Genomic DNA, 16,654 nt, shown 5'->3' with positions numbered 1-16,654 from the left:
GGTAAATTAAAGCAACGAACATTTATTCCATATATTTAATTTATTTCATCTAAGGTTAAGAATTAACAGAGTTACCGAGATCTTGGTTCTTCAATGTCAGAATAGAAGAACATATCTCAACTGTAATCCTTTCAATGTGACGCAGCACATTAGTGTAAACTAATAGTCAAGACAAACTAATTCCAAGTTTACACTACAACTTAAACCGATGGTTTTGTCCATAACCATCTCAGTTGTGAAACCCATTTATATTTAATAAAGAACTGACAACAAGATCTTCTGTGTGATCTCCACACACCATGTTGTCTACAATATTAAATAAGTGGACATGCTAATATATATAAAACATAAATAAAAGCAACACAATGTGAAATAACAATTTATTTATTCCAGTTAATAAGGAAATTGAATAATACAAAAGCGTACTAAAAGTTTGCTTTACAGTATAATCCAACAATATGTAATATTATATGTTATATAGTTAATTAAGTTGATTTATATTTCTTAAATATGTTTTTATTTAGTAAACTTTATCCAAAATAAAAAATATCAAAACAGACAAAAATAAAAAAATTGGAGTTCTATTTTTCTTAATAAAATATTATCTTAAAATATATTTAAATTAAGCATTAAATAAAAAAACTAAATTTAAATACAATGAGACAAATTTTAACATAAATTTGAGTACAATAAAAAAATAGGAAGAAGATATTTTTTGGATACTTTGGGATAATATTATTTTATTTTTCAACAAAAAAGTAAATAAATATTGAGTATCTTTTTTTTATCATTTTTATCACTTTAAGTATTTATTATGAGTATATATATTTTTTTACCACTCGTCGACGCTCTGACTAATTGTTCCGCCGTACTTCTCTGGAGTCGATCTTCTTTGCTGTGGTGGAAAAGAGAAGGTCGTAGATGAGGTTGTGTATGAATGCCCATTCACGGAAACACATTTTTATTACCGTCAAATTAAAAAAAGAAAAGAAAAAGTAACCGACACCATATTAGCAGGCTAAGGCGTAGCCTGTTAGAAAAAAGGGTCAGTGCTTGCAGTTTGAAGCCAAAACTTGGACCAACAGTGGCCGAAAAGTAATTTTTTCCAAACTTGTGTAAAGAAACAAACCTTTAATATTAAGAATATATTTATAATATTTATTCTATATATACATAATTTTTTTTAATAAAATAGGAGCCTTAAAGGCCTCGTATTTTGGTCGTGTGAACCCAAATAGGCCATGCCAAGCCCACGGGTGAAAATGTTTATAAAAAAAAGATACACCTTTCCTTGACAACTCAATCTAATAGCTTTCTTCTCTCCTTTAATTTCTCAGGCGAAATAAAACACCGGATTTTACACTGTTCTCAGACGAAGATGGGAGATCAACGATAGAGCATATTGGGAAATTTACGGCTCAGTGCGGGGATTTGGGAGGAAATGACTGGTATCGTTTACAATTGGTTTCCTTATCTCTGACGGGTACTGCATTTTCATGGTACAAATCGTTGGCTCCAGGCACTGTGCAGTCTTGGTTGGATTTGGAGAGGCTTTTTCTCAACCATTTTTATGCGCCACTAGTGAAAACTACAATATTCCACCTGGTAGCTGTAAAACAGGGATATGACGAGCCTGTGGCATAGTTTTTGGAGAGGTTTCGACAAGCTAATACACGGTGCACGGTGCAGATCCCTGAACAGCAAGCAACCGCGATGGCCGTGGATAACATGCGATCAGATCTTCGAGACCGGCTGGGAGTTCAGGATTTCCAGGACTTTTTCGCATTTAAGTGCACTTGCAATGAGAGCAGAAAAGCTCATTCGAGAGAGACAGGATGCTGTTGTAGGTAGGTGGAAGAAAGATGGAAAAACAGGGATAACTTGTTGTGCAGACGATGAAATCTCAGCCGATGAAGATTGTGGTGAAGAACAAGATGTGCTAGCGGCTGAGTTGCTAAAAGGAAAAACTTACTCTTGTTCGGCATTAAAACCTACCAGGGGTAAGGAGGTCGGAGGCGTGCAGTATACCTTTGACGTGTCTAAAGTAGAACAGATTTTTGATCACCTGCTAATAGGACAAACAAATCAAACTTTGAGACGGGCAGTGAGTGCCGTCACCAGAAGAACTGAAAGGGAAAGTGCACTGCAAGTGGCATGGGAGTTATACATATGCTACCGCCAATTGTACGTACCTATGAAACACGATTCAGAAAGCCTTGGACGAGCGCAGACTGAAGCTAGCAGAAAAGAGTAGAGTATGCAGGTGGATGCAAATCTGTTTCCTGCACCGTCCATTAATACTATGTCTACAAGAGGTCTCAAGAGACAGAACAAAGGGAAGCAACCGGTCCGGCAACCGGTTCATAAGCGACTCGGGCCTAGGATACCACAACGGGGTTCAGTTTTCGATAGGCTTTCTATGGGAAAGACGCCTAATGGAAATGTTGGAAGTATGGAACCTAGGGTCGTAGCGAGGAGCCCTAATTTGAAAGTGACGATTTCGAATGCCCGAGAACATCGGGAGCGTCATAACATGATAACCAAAGCCACAACTCCAGGCTCAACTATTAAACCGGATGCCACGGTGGCTGAAGTGAAAGTTGCTAGGGGGAAACGAGTTTGGACCATTGCGTCTGCTGATCAGATCACCATTACTCTGAGAATAACACGGAAGCCTCCATCAGCCGTAGATTTGGAGAAGTGGACAATCAATGTGCCGGAGGAAAATTCCAGGAGGACAATGGGTGACCTCACGCGTTCCCAGAAAAGAAAGGCACAAAGGAAACGACTACAGGCTAAGTTGGAAGCTGAAGGTGTTCAACCAAATCAGAGGGGTGTAGGGGCCAAGGATAGGAAAATTGAATCAGAAATTCAGCAAGCAGCAAATCGGGACGAAAAAACCTCCAAAGCCTATGAGCAGAAGGAAAGACCTCGGAAAAGTCAAGAGTTGCAACCTTGTTTGATTTTTTCTACGCCAAACGCCGGACCCACTCCAAAATGGCAGCGCCGATGGGTGCCGAAAACTGCACAACCAAAAGAGTGTGATGCTGAAGGTGGTCAACTATCGGTTGTGGGATTATTGCCATCTGAGTTCAAAGTTCCAGAAGGGGAGAAGAATTACGAGGGAGTGACCGTAGATGAAGAGCCAGCTGCAGAATGGAACGATATAGTGACAACGGTCACGTTTGATCTAATCGGGTCCGGGCAGAATAAACACGTAAAGCCCCTTTACATTTGAGCTTTAATGGAAGGACGACCAGTGGGCAGAGTATTGATAGACGGTGGTGCATTTACCAACGTAATACCGTTTCGGACGTTCAGAAAGTTAGGAAAGACAAGGGACGATTTAATACCAACTTCGGTGTGAGCTACGGATTTTATTGGAAATTCGTATAAACCAGCAAGAATCACTACCGTTGAGGTACAAGTAGGCACCAAGAAGTTGCCCTCAGCGTTCGCGATAATAGATAGTCGCCCTCCGTATGCAACATTGTTGGGGCGAGACTGGATTCACGCTTGCGAGTGTGTCCCGTCGACTTTGCAACAGAAGTCGCTGTTCTGGGATGGCGATGAGGTTTAAGAAGTGGAGGCAGAGAAAGATCCATTCGCAGCGGAAGTCACAGCTGTAGATGCAACTTTCTACTATTCGAAGATGATTCCGATGTCAGAAGTGATCGTCCCTATGCCTAACGAGGGAAATTATGAGTGTGTGTTTAGTGATAATCAATTCAGAATTCAAGCGAGGGCCGATCCACGGCCTATAAATGAAGAAGACTATGATGAATTTCGAATGCATCGAAATTCAATTTGAGCCGCCCGGAGCAGGCTCCCTTGCAAATACAGAGCCATTCAGAATGGGTTCCCCAGAAAGTGTTCAGCGGCTCGGAACAAGCTCTATGGCGCGTTCAGAGCCGTAGAGCTGACCCTTTAGAAAACCCTGGGCCGCCCGAAACAGGCTTTATTATGCAACATCCAGAGCCGACCAGAGCAGACCCCGTAGAAGAAGCGGAACAACTTAGAGGAAAGTTCATCGGCGGTCCGGAACCATCCAAGGAAATTTCCGGCGAAGTAGAGTTACCGTCGCCCGTGCATAAGACCTATCCAGCGTTCCAGGCTCAAGATCCATTGGAAGATGTTGACCTGAGTACCGATGAAGTTCCGCGAATCACCAAAGTTAGTGCGCTGTTAACATCAGAAAATCGAACTGCCTTGGTGACACTTATAAAGGAGTACCGGGACTGTTTCGCTTGGGATTACGATGAAATGCCAAGCTTAGCTCAAGAACTAGTGGAACATCGACTACCCATAAAAGTCGGATATAAACCCCACAAGCAGCTACCGTGAAGGTTCAACCCAGATGTATACCTAAAGCTTAAGGAAGAAATTCAACGGCTTTTGGGGGCAGGATTCATTCGAACTTTTCGATACCCAGAATGGGTAGCCAATGTCGTCCTCGTACTCAAGAAAAATGGCAAATTATGGGTATGCGTCGATTATCGCAATTTAAATTTGGCAACACCCAAAGACGAATATGTCATGCCTGTTGCCGACATGTTAGTAGATGCAGCCGCCATGAACGGGAGTTTTTTGTTTATGGATGGGTATACCGGCTATAACCAGATTTTCATAGCCGAGGATGATGTTGCAAAAACGACATTCCGATGCCCAGGGGCCCTTGGAGTATATGAATGGGTTGTGATGCCATTTGCGTTGAAAAATGTTGGAGCGACTTACCAGCGAGCGATGAACACCATATTCCACAATTTAATTGGACAGTCGGTGGAAGTTTACATTGATGACATAGTGGTGAAATCCAAGAGTTTTCTGGAACATCTGGTAGATCTCGAGCAAGCTTTTCGGCGAATGAGGCACTATAATTTGAAGATGAATCCAGCAAAGTGCGCATTCGGAGTGGCCTCTGGAAACTTTCTGGGTTTCATGGTGCATAATAAGGGCATTGAGGTGGACAACAATAAAACGAAAGCCATCATCAACGCCCGACCGCCGGAGAATCTGAAACAACTTCAAGGATTCCTCGGGCAGGTCAAATTTTTGCGGAGATTTGTTTCGAACGCTGCAGGAAAGCTTAAAGCTTTTTCCATGTTACTTAAGCTGCGGAAAATAGAAGAGTTCGTGTGGAAGCCGTCACACCAGCAGGCTTTCAAAGCTATTAAGAAAGCCATGGCCAATCCACCGGTGTTAATGCTGCCGCAAGCAGGCAAACCTCTATGCTTGTATGTTTCGGCCACTGAGAATACGGTTGGTTGCTTACTGGCGCAAGAGGCTCCCGATAGAAGCGAACGTGCCATTTTTTTACCTTGGTAAGGTAATGAGTGATGCGGAAACAAGGTACACCCCTATGGAAAAATTATGTCACGCATTATTTTACGCTTGCACAAAACTTGAATATTATTTGGTCCATAGGGAAACGGAAGTTGTATGTCACGTTGATATTTTGAGATATCTATTAAGCAGGTCAGCTTTAAGGGGAAGACAAGCAAAATGGGCCATAAATCTAGCCGCATTTGATCTATGATATGTACCAATCAAAGCTGTTAAGGGACAGGTAGTCGCTAATTTTCTAGTAGATCATCCGAGCTCGGTGGCTGACTAGGCGGCTGATCGTATGGAAGCTGTTATTAGTCCGAAGCCGTGGATTTTGAAGTTCGATGGGTCCAGAACGCAGACTAGCACTGGAGCTGGGGTATTCATTGAGAGTCCCTGGGGAAAAAAGTGGACCGCTGCTAGGTGATTGGCACCCGGATTTACTGACAATCAAGCAGAATACGAAGCCTTATTAGCTGGATTGAGAATTCTCCATGAAAAGGAAGCCAAGGCGATCAGAGTTCAAGGCAACTCACAATTAATTTTGAAGCAGATTGCTGGAGAGTTCCAATGCAAAGATGAGAAAATGAGAAATCTTCAAATGGAAGCAGTTAGGATGTTGCAAACATTCGATGACGCGGTGATGAAATTCATACCTCGAGCTGAAAACATAATAGCGAATGATTTGGCTCAAGAAGCCTCTGGGTATAAGTCATCAGCCACGGGAAACTTCAAGTTAGGGCAAGTATGTCTGTGCCCAGTGGAAACGGAGGACTGTCGTATAGAACTAAGGAAATACTTGGAACAACCAACCAGTGAAACCTTGGAAAAACTGCGGAAAGAGGCTCTGAAGTATACTCTGATTGACTGAGATCTTTTCCGTAGAGCCGCCGATGGAATGTTAATAAGATGCGTAGATAATCAAGAAGCCATGAAGGTGATGGGTGAAGTGAATGAAGGAATTTGTGGAGCACATAGATCCGGGCTAGTCATGAGATGGACGATCCGACGATATGGGTATTTTTGGCCATCAATGACAGAAGACTGCATCAATTACGCTCAAGGATGTAAAGCGTGTCAGCGACATGGTTCTTTGATCCGAGATTCGGCGGAAGAAATGCACGCAGTGGTGAAGCCATGGCCATTCCGGGGATGGGCAATGGATATCATCGGATATTGGTGGCCACGGATTATTTCACAAAGTGGATAGAGGCTGTACCGTTGGCGAACGTAACATATCAGGAAGTGATCAAGTTCATTAAGGAGCACATTATTCACCGATATGGAATCCCGCAGACGATTACAGCCGATCAAGGGACTATTTTTTACCAGCAATAGAGTGGCCGCCTTCGCCGCACAGTACGGGATTGCTCTTTTGCATTCGTGCCCGTATTATGTACAGGAAAATGGGTAGGCCGAAGCAGCCAACAAAGTCTTAATTGGGGTAATAAAAAAGGCCATGGAAGATAACCCGAGAAGATGGCACGAAGTGTTAGGGGAGGCTTTATGGGCTTGTAGGCAATACCGAAATAAAGCCACTGGTTACACTCCATTCCAACTGGCTTATGGACAAGAGGCGATATTGCCGTTAGAAATCACAGTGCCATCGCTACGAGTTTTGAAGCAGAATTTGCTTAGTCCCGAGCAGTACGACACAATGATGTTACAAAGATTGGATGACGTACACGAGGATAGGATGATGGCTTTGGAGAATATCAGAGCAAATAAAGTGAAAGTAGCGTGAGCCTACAACAAAAAGGTACGTCGGCGAACATTCCAAGAAGGAGATTTGGTATGGAAGGCAGTGTTGCCAGAGGAATTCAAAGATAACACATTCCGGAAGTGGTCTCCTACGTGGGAAGGTTCGTATCAAGTAAGGAAAGTGTTGCCTAATGGTGCTTATAGATTGATGAGTATTGATGGGATAAAACATAGAAAGGTTATCAATGCTAAGCACTTAAGAGATACATGTCACAACTCGAGTTCAGATAAAGAAATGAAATGTGCAAAATGAAAGCAGGTCCTGTTTAGGCCGCTAGATATAAAGCAAAATAAAAGCAGGCTATTAAGCCGCTAACGTGCAAAACTGAGGCAGACTATTAAGCCGCTAGTATGCAAAATGAAAGCAGGCTATTAAGCCGCTAGTACGCAAAATGAAAGCAGGCCATTAAGCTGCTAATGTGCGAATGGAAACAAAACAAAAATAAGTCATCGTAAATAGCCAAATGAGTAGCAGATCATAAAATCCAAACGAAACGGCAGGTGAATCAAAGAAAGGCGAATGGTTCCCAAAGTTAACGCACGGTAGGAGGAGTATCTTATGCTGCTGGGACCACATTGGGCTCGGAGTTATCAGGATCAAGTGTTGCTTCCATGGGAGCTGGATCTGTTGGGACTAGGGTCGGGCCTGCTAGAGACGGAGCTGTTCCATCGGGACCTGGTGCTGCTTGCACGGGAACTGAATCCGTTGTAGTTGAAACCAAACCTTCCATAGACATAGCCGTTCTATCGACGCCTGGCACTGCTTCTATAGGAACTGGATCTGTTGGAGTTGAAATAAGATTTTCCGGATCTGGAACCAGTCCATCAAGCCCTGGAACTGCTTCCACAGGTATTGGATCTATTGAAGGCGGAATCGGATTCTCCATAGCCGGAGCTGTTCCACCAAGAACTGACGCTGCTTCCACTAGAGTTGAAATGTCTGGGGTCGGGGTTGCTCTATCAACGATTGGAGTCACACCTGCAGAAATGAAACCTTCCGAGGACAAGGCATTCCACCGGAGCTCAAAGCTACACCGGCTAAAGCCGAGCCTTCCAGGATCGATACAGCTTTCTTGGAGATGGGAACTGCTGAAGTCGAAGGTGATTCGGAGGCGCTATGGTCTGCTGCCACTTCTAAGGCCGACATCAAATCCCTCACAACGTGAGCAATAGACGCTTAGACACCGGCAACAGTCTGTAATGGAGGTTCAGCTTTGGAAACCATGGGAGTGTCGGCCACGGGAGCAGAGGGTGATGTATCCCCTGCATGCTTATCTTCAAAACCTGGAGATGGTGAAGAGAATACCTGGGCTGAAGGTTTACAAACTTCCCACAAAGAGGCTAGGGTCCCCCATTCCGACTCTAAGTCCTTCAAAGTCGCCTCCCCGTTGGCAGCATTAAACTCATATAGAACCTTTTTTCTGTGATAAAGTGGTTGTGGGGGCATCTAGACGTTAGGACCTCTTATATAAATCAGCCTTCATTCGGCATTTCTCCGCCAATAGCCGCTCCAAATCTGCAATTTCAGGACCTAGTTGGGCAAGCCGAGCTTGGAGACAAACCACTTTGGCCTGTTTTGCTAATTGCTCGGCGCGAGAGGCTTCAAGCCGGTTTGAAGCATTGGAGGCTTCATCCTCAGTATGCAAAAATTCGTCCTAGAAAGATTGTTTCTGGTCCCTTAGTGCTCCCAGTTGATCCAAATGTGTCCTCCCGAAGTCTCGGTTCTTCTCTGCCATCCTACAACGTTGAGCGAAAGTGTTCACTTTGGAAGATAAGTTGACCCATTGCGCACAAATAGACTCGGGGAGATTTGCATAGGAAGGGGATTCCACCAGATTCAATAGAGCCAATTGGATGTAACTTAAGGTTTCAGAGTCTCCCGGGGACGCCTCCAAACAGGTAGTGATGAATTGTTCATCCATCCCTTCGGGGAGTTGACCAGCAAATTTAGAGGCAGACGGTGCACCCTGATGTCCAATGAAATACTCCCAAATACGCTCTTGACTGATAGCTGAATCGGAAGTAATGTAGCCCGCATGAGGTGGGGTAGGAGTGAAGTCTGGAGGTGGAAAAAGAGTACCCGACGTTCTCGAAGGTACATGCTGACAAAAGATGTTAGCGAATAACATTTTAATATGAGTGTGAAGAGAAATGCAACTTGGGTGACGGGAATACCTTGGACACAGAAGTTTTTGGTGGATGAACCTTCGAAGGAAGATTCACCGCAGTATAAGCCGCAGTCCTTGTCACAGGGGTTGCATCAACACCTTTATGCACCTTCTTAGTAGGCTGGATACAACAATACATACGAGTAAGAAAACCATGAAGTGTCCTTGGTAAATACATGGAGATGAATATGAAACTGGGTGTTGGGAGAAATGGTTGCACGACGCTTCTCTGAAGGCTTTGGGGTAGCAACTCTGGCTTTGGCATGTCGAGTTGATGTACGTACGGGGAAGGAATCCATCACTGTGAATACAAACAAGTGTTAGCTTATATTTATTGATCAAAGCTAAAGGAGGGGATGAAAGTCTACCTTCGTTGATCTCAAGGGCCGCACTTTCAACCTCCTTGACAACAATGTCAGCTACTTCGCTTTGGTGGTTGGAATCAGTATCGATAAAATGGCATAACTAGGAAGCCGGAGGATCAGCAAAAAGAACGTCCTTTAAGGATGCCCACCAGCTCGCAAACTTCGAATCGATGGAAGGCTTGGTTTCAAAAACAAAAAGGGGTCAGTCCTCAATGGCCGCATTCAGGCCCCGGAACATATCAAGACCTTCGGAGGTTAAATCCTTCATCACCAGTGGAAAGGACCTTCGACAATGGAAGCAGTACATCGGGATAGTTTGTTGGAGTCCAAACTGACGTGCATACAACTGTGGGAAGTAACCCTCCACCCCAACGGGTAAAGAACGAGACGTAGGTCTTAGACCCAACAACAAAGGCCTTGCGGTTAGAACCTGATTCCATGATGAAGTAATGGAAGACCAATCAAGAGAATCATCATCCTTCATCGGCGGGGGCTTAGAAAACCAATGAGGCCCATGAGATCGCTCTAGTAAAGGAAAGAATCATGCATCCTCACGATTACTGGATGACAAGAAAAAGTTAGCGATTTGGAAAGCGTTACGAGAACACTCAAATCCAGCTAAAAACACACCGATACGTTCTTTCTTCGGAAATTTGGAACGGCCACGGTATGTTGAACAACTCTGGAAACATGTAAGCAGCCCAAAGCTGAAGAAACCACAAAGGTCCGCTCTGGGTGGATACGTGTTCCTCACGACTTAGGCGGGTATGAAGATCGTTAAGGGTTCGATACAAATGCCCTAAGAACAACTGAGCTAGCGCCAAATTGCCACCCTCTATTATCGACACTACCAAGGGCTCGTATTCCCTAACCAAATTTCTACCAGCTATGCCTATGAAGAAGCGATTCACCCAAAGCATTAAGAAAGTCCTATGGTTGTCCAGTAAATTGGTTTTGGAGCTTGGCGCGCCGTACTTTCCATAAAGCAGGGCACTCGAGCTAGATTTCGTGTAATCTATACCAAAATCTACGGCATTCGATGGGGGAGGGAATAGAGCATAATCGTCCCCTGTTACAGGGAGACCTAACAACACCACAACATCGAGCAATGTAGGCGAAATCATGCCGAAAGGAAAGCAAAATCCGTTCATAGCCGGACACCAAAACCCTAAGAGTACGAAAAGGAGGTCAAGGTGAGGATGAGAAACCTGTGTGCTGACGGTGATCATGTCATCAATCCCCCAAGTTTCCCATTGTGTATCGACTGAACTGCCAAGGGTCAACATCCACTCTTTGAAGGTTGCACCGTCGGGATATCTGGTCAGAACCCTACCTTGTCGAAGAGCCAACAAATAAAATGGTTTTGTGATCAACAAGGGAGATACACCATCGCCGGCGAGGACCTGTTGGAGTTCTTCCTTTTGGGAATCTGTTTCCGCCAACGGCATCAATACCCACGAATTCCCATCATCGGACAAGCGCAAAAGTTCCTCGACCGGCATCGAGTAGCGGATTGGACCTGGGACCACCGTTAGCGGCGAAGGTTCAGCTACACTACCAGAAGGAAGAGCTGTCGAAGAGGCCATACAGCTTGATACTCGCATCCACCGAACAGGATAAAACCTTCGAAGGAGAAGAAAGAGAAGAAACGAAGGGAGAGGAAAGTGGAAAAGGAAAGTGATGATAAACCCTTAGGAAAAAAACCCTTGAACGTCTTTTCTCTCTCAGATGACACGGGAATCGAATGAAGCAGCTGTCACATCAAGGCTAGAGGGCTTTACGTGAGATATTAAGTTGGGATAAATTTTGTGCCAAGGCCCACGAGGGTAAGTCCCATACGAATGAAGTCCCAAAAAAGAGAGCAAAGCTTCGTGTGGCTTGCATTTCACCTCTTTTTTGAGGAGGGCAATTGTTGGACCCCAGGTCCAAAATGATTTAAATGTCGAAGGCAGTAACTTCCATTAGGCTGCGGAGCTTCCATAGAGCAAGAATATATGACTACCATAGACCTTCGGACGACAAGCTCTATCAACCCTGAATTGGCAACCTCATAATGTTAATGGAAGACCACGGTACCTATATGTCCTATATGGAAGGTTCTAGGGGTCAAAATGGAAGGAAGAGGAATGAGGGTTCCATGTAACTCAAGGCTGTCGGGAACATACCCCTGTAGACCGGCTAGGAGTATGATGGAAACAAATTAGGGTAGGCTGCAAGTCTGATCTGAAGGCAATGGAAGAAATCTAGAGCGAATGGAACTTGGTCCAGGAACGATGGAAGATGCTCAAAGCGAATGGAACTCAGTCCAGAGGCAATGGAAGCCGCTGGGAACTAATGGAAGGAGGTTACTTGGTGGTTAAGAGAGGTAGAAATAAGTGGAAGAATAATTTTAACCACCCCTGTTAGTGGGAGAAGTGGTTATTCTAGCCTAGGACTACAATTAGGAAAAAGAAACACAACACACACACGCGCAACAGAACAATTCGTCTATTTTCATACTTCTCTTTCCTGTTATATTTTTGTTTATGCAATTTAATTCCGGTTATATGCTTTCTGCAATTTATTTACTCGCTTTCCGTAGATTATCGTAGTTTAGTTCGTTAATCGCGTGAATTCTGCATTGCCCGATGACGAATTGGCTCTCTGGAGTACTTCCGGAACCCACACCGACGAAATTGACGAGCTATTTTGGAGCTCCGAATCGCAGGATCCAACACATAGGTAGCCAGTCTAGCAGAGATATCCATAGATTACCTTAACTAAGGCATGCACGTGTTGGTAAATCAATCGGGTGGTCCATTCCATGAACATACAAGTGAAAATTGTTGATCTATCTACCATAAAAGGTATAACGAAGGATGTTGTCAGAAAATAAAAAACCTTTTTTGTGATGAAGCAACCAACATTCCTCAGTTTTATTGGGTGGGGTGCATCCATTGGACAATGAACAACAACAACAACAATAATAATAATAATATCACAACTAACTTTTATGCATGGCGAGTATTGTTGGTAATTTTAGCGTAATTGGATTTATTCGAGACCAATGAATGTTGGGATTAAATGAACTTGGGATGGGATGCGTGAAGTGTGCACTCGAAGAAGCTAATTTTGACGTGATTTTGATGAGTTACACAAATTTTGGGACAGATTGTTGATACGGCCTTAGTCACAAATTTTCAAACTCCAAATATTGAAAATAATTTTTAAAAAATTGAATGTAAAATAAATATAAATAAAAATTTATATTTAATTAATTATATATATATAATTTATTACAATATATAATAAATAAGTAAAAACATATTGCACTTCCTAGCAGCCGCCCTCCCTCTCTATTGAAAATGTATTTTTAACAAATTGAATGTAAAATAAATATAAATAAAGATTTATTATTAATTAATTATATTTATAAAGGGTGCGTTTCTTTGGGGTTGATTTGGGAAGATTTGGTTAGAATTGGGATTGAATTTGAAATTTTTGATAGTTTTGGGAAGTTGCGTTCCTTTGGCAAAGTAGGTTTTGTCAGAGTTTGGAGAGTTTTGATAGATAATGATTTGATACGTAATGATTGAATTAAATTAAATAAATTGAATTTTTTTTATTAATATTAACATTATTTTAATTATAAAAATATTTATTAATTATTTCTCTTAAAAAAACATTAAAAAGAAAAAGAAAAAACATCTTTTACAAAAATGAAACCCTTGCGCCTGCAGCCGCCGCCCTTCTCCTGGTCGTCTTCTTCTTTCTCTCATTTCTTCATTTTTCTAATTCCTCTCACTTCTTCCTTTCCTCTCATTCTCCCTTTTTTTTCTTTCTTCCATAATTTTTTTCTTTTTTCTTAACGTACCTGCCCGATTTACTGCACCTTCCGAAAAGCGTTGCCGGTACCGCTGCTTACTGTTAGTAACCCTCGCATTCGTTGACGAACAAAATACCCCACTGAAGCTACCTGTGCCTTACTGTTAGTAATCGCAGGTCGATTTCTCCCCGCCGCAGCGTCCCGTTGAAGTGAGGGCTTTTGGAACACGTCTCCGGCGTCGACCCATCAGGTAGGTGGTTTCTCTAGCTTCTCCCTTCTCTTATTTCTTCTTGTCTTGCTTTCCTTCCTCGCCATGCCCTTGTTGGTGATTTTTGTTTATTCTATTTTGCGTTTCCATTCCATTTGTTCATTGCTTGTTGTTGGGGTTGGTTTTTCAGCCACAACAACCAATGGCCAATAAGTTTGAAAGATTTGTAGTATTTTACATTGTAGAATGTCCTCTAGGTTTGATTTTGAAGCTCCTTCTGTTAGATTTAAAATATTCTTTTGTATATTTTTACACACTGAGTTATATATTTGGAAGTCTGATATTTTGTTAGAAGCAAACTCTGGTATTGCGTGATCCACCATGTTGGTGATGTGTTTGTAACACTGATACTGAAAATTCATTTACCCAGCAAAGTGCAGCTCTTTTGAATTTTTTACATTGTTAATTGTAATTTTATACAATTGTGCCAAGTGAATTTATTGATTAAGTTAAGTGTGATGTTTTGTGCTGTTTGGTTTATGGAATTTGGGCATCCTACACTATGATATATATAGGCGAAATTCCAATGGTGTATGGTTTTGTTTCAATTTTCATGAAGATATGACGGCTTCTCTGTTTGTGTAATTGTATTGCATTTCAGTCATCTATAAGGCTGCTTTTTAGAATATTTGGGAAAGGGTGCTTGTGTTGTGGATTTTTTGGATTTGAAATTTTTGGAATGGAAAAAGGTTTTTTGGATATTATGTCTTGAATAGAAAATAGGTGTCGGATGTGATAATTAACTAAAGGGAAGAGGATTATTTTAGTATAGATTATATGATGCAACAAGATTTTTTTTTTTAAGGTGAGAAACCAAAGTGCACACAAAAGCAAAGTTAATAAATACACTACATGATTTGATGGTTTTGTGAATTTTATTTATTTATTTATTGGTGTACCCTCCTAAGACTTTCACTCATTTATCTTTTCATCCTGCAATAATTGCAATGAAGTACAAATATGATCTACCAAAACAACTTTGAATTATGTTATTATGTGTGGATATTTAAGTAAGTTTAATTGGATTCTACAACATAATATATACGGATTCAGATGCATATATTTTTAGATAGTGATACATACATATGCTGCATAATATTAATATGATATCATATCTACACTCTAAGTATTGGCTCCTTTGTCGGAAGCAACACCATTTTTTTGGCAACGTGGTTGTATGCGCCGATTTGTCGGAAGCAACACCATTTGTGCTATTTTTACTGAAAATGAGTGCATATTTAACTTGTGTTTTTTTTAAAGGACACTAAATTGTGGAGACAAAGGCATGCAGTGTGAATTCAGGATAAGCAGACTTGAGTTTAACGGAAGGTCGGATTTTTTTTTAATGCATTTCCACAGTGCAAAGCTTCTAAGTGTTCTATGTTTTCTCGAGTGGTGGTGTAGTTAAGTGTTGTGTGCATTCCCACATACCTGAAATATTCTTTGGACATCAGATTTGAGGATGTTTTTCATATTCGTACAAAAGGGCAAGGAAAAATTTAGAATAGTTAGAAATTTTTCTTGACACAAGTAGGGTATGGATAATGCTTGCTGCTCTAGTATCTAGAGATGACGCTCAGAATTTTTGGCGGAGCATAGAAATCATTCAATTCTCATTAAATGGCATCCATAAAAGGTTCTAAAGTGGAGATAATGGGTGATTTTAAACCATGGGCCTTAATGTTGTGATGAATGTTATGTTTTACTTATAAGTGCATTACATGGACTTATAGGTACAAAAATGCGGTTTATTAAAGCCGATGCTATAACTTTGTTCTTTTAAATTGAGGGTGCACGCCGGTATCAAGACTTAAGCAATACAAGTTTGAATGGATGTTTTGTTGATGGAATCACATGTACATTGCCTTTTTAGATGGATAGGAGTTGGATAGACAATGCGAACCATATCTCGGCTCAATATTTGGATGGGGTCAGGGCTTTCTTAGATTTTGTGTTCAAATATAGGAACTCTGATGCTTCCATCTATTGTCCCTGTACATCATGTGGCAATCGCATAACAAAATCTCGAACGGATATCTTGCTTCATTGTATTCGCTATGGATTCGACCAATCCTACAAGGTCTGGACTTGTCATGGGGAAGGAGAGGTGAACTATGTGGCTGTAGAAGACAGTGTTCTAATGCGTTGGGAGGATGAACTAGATCTTCTGTTGCAAGAGTACGCAATCACTGAGGACACCGGGCCGGGGCCCAGTAACACCGAACCTCTTAATGATAAGGAGGATGACCATATACATCGTGACAGTAAGGGGTACATAAAAATGTTAGAAGATGTAGAGAAGGAGCTTATACTAGGGTGCAAAAAAATGAGCAGACTCCCCTTTTGCACTTGAAGGTTTTGTGCCACTGGTCTAATAAATCTATTGACTTGTTGTTAGAGTTGTTAAGGGATGCACTTTCAGACGATGTTGTCCTCCCGAAGAACTTCTATGAGGCTAACAAGATCACGAAGGACTTGGGGTTCACATGTAAGACTAATCATGCATGCATCAACAATTGCATGTTGTTTATCGGGGAAGATGTTCACCGTGATGCTTGTGTTGTGTGTGGGGAAAAAAAATTCACACAGGGTAAATATAGATCTCCCGTGAAGAAGTTGAGGTACTTTCTGTTGATTCCCCGATTGTAGAGATGGTTCTTATCTTCCAAAACAGCATTATCTATGCGATGGCATGCCGAAGGGCGTGTCGATGATGGCAAGATGCGTCACCCAGCAGATACTCCTGCGTGGAAGGGGTTTGATCATCGGTACCCCACGTTTGCTGAGGATATTCGCAACGTACGCCTTGGGTTGGCCACCGACGGTTTCAACCCCTTTGGAAATACGAGCGTCAGCTACAACATTTGGCCCGTAGTACTTGTGATATATAATCTACCACCATGGCGATGCATGAAGCAACCATCGTTCATCCTTTCTACAATTATAGATGGTCCGCAAGGCC

Source organism: Andrographis paniculata, unplaced genomic scaffold (assembly GCF_009805555.1).
Source record: "Andrographis paniculata isolate CXL003 unplaced genomic scaffold, ASM980555v1 Contig86END, whole genome shotgun sequence".
In the NCBI taxonomy this organism is placed as follows: Eukaryota; Viridiplantae; Streptophyta; class Magnoliopsida; order Lamiales; family Acanthaceae; genus Andrographis; species Andrographis paniculata.
This window is presented reverse-complemented; position numbering follows the sequence as displayed.